General features: G+C 41.2%; 1 non-coding gene across 1 annotated transcript; it reads left to right on the forward strand.

Annotated features, from left to right (window-relative positions):
• The first annotated feature begins 366 nt into the window (after positions 1 to 366).
• Positions 367 to 485, forward strand: LOC120582513 (5S ribosomal RNA). The gene has a single exon (XR_005647585.1). It is a non-coding gene; the product is annotated as a 5S ribosomal RNA (ribosomal RNA).
• Positions 486 to 1244: the final 759 nt, after the last annotated feature.

Here is a 1244-nt window from a genome sequence, read left to right on the forward strand (position 1 = left end):
AGGTCGCATGGCCAAGTCCCACATCAGTGAGACGGGGCAGTGTACTGTGCCTCCAGGGGAAGAACACTGGATTTTTACTTGCTGAGTTGCAGCTGGGTCAAAGAGAAAGCTAGCAGTTCATGGCTGAAAGGGGCCTTCATACATCAGGGCACCCTCTGTGTCCTAGGCGCTGGCCTAAGAACGGGGGACAAGGAAAGAGGTCGAAGCAAATGACATATTCATTTGTAGTTCTATGCATTGACAAGGCCTGGCGGTGATAAGTACCTCTAGAGGCTAGATTTGGGTCTTTGAAGACCATTTCCCAACACAAGAATGGAGCAACTTAGAGAAATCATTGGTTGATTCCAAGGGTAGGTAGAAAATGTAGTCTACGGCCACGCCACCCTGAACAAGCCCAATCCCGTCTGATCTCGGAAGCTAAGCAGGGTTGGGCCTGGTTAGTACTTGGATGGGAGACCACCTAGGAAGACCAGGTGCTGTAGGCATAAAAAATTTTTTTTAAAAAATAAGGGATTGTAAGCTGACAAGGTCCTTGCAATCTGTGAGGTCGGCCAAGGTTGCCTCGCCTAAAAAAAAAAAAAGAAAAAAAAAGAAAAGAAAATATGCAAGATGGGTTGGATCATCAGGAAAGGAAACTGTGAAACAGTGAAAAGCTAAGGGAGTCACGTCAAAGGGACCCGGGGTCAACTGAAAGGGTTTCCACCAGCAGAAGATGGGAAAATTTTAGCAACAAAAAGAATAACAAAACAGTAAATTGAAACTCATCAAATGAACAAAAATTCATGAGTTCGAAATGATACTTTACAAAAGAAAAGATTATGGGTCTCCCCTAGAGATTGCTAAGTCTTAAATTCATTACTTCAAAAATTGGTAAATAAAGAAGGAATGTCAACATTTTATTTTACACTTCCTATCTGTGAAACTGTATTTTCGGGTAACCAAATAGTTGCTGAGGAAATTTCTTCTTTATATAAGAATTTCCACTATTAAAAATGCAGAAGGAATGATAAAATTTTATTTGTGACCCTCAATGAAATAATAGATTTAAGGTACAATCATTGGATGCTGAAAATCTTAGGGGAAATGGCTGACACCCCTGAGCCCAGTGATCTATCACTGTAAGTAAGATAACCAGACCTACATGCTACCTGTGTTGACGTGATGTCAGATACACAGCACCAACTCTGACACATCCTTGCCTTAAAAAAATTGATCCAGAATCTAACCAAGCCTCTAGATCTCTT

Source organism: Pteropus medius, unplaced genomic scaffold (genome assembly GCF_902729225.1).
Source record: "Pteropus medius unplaced genomic scaffold, Ma_sr-lr_union100, whole genome shotgun sequence".
Lineage (NCBI taxonomy): Eukaryota > Metazoa > Chordata > Mammalia > Chiroptera > Pteropodidae > Pteropus > Pteropus medius.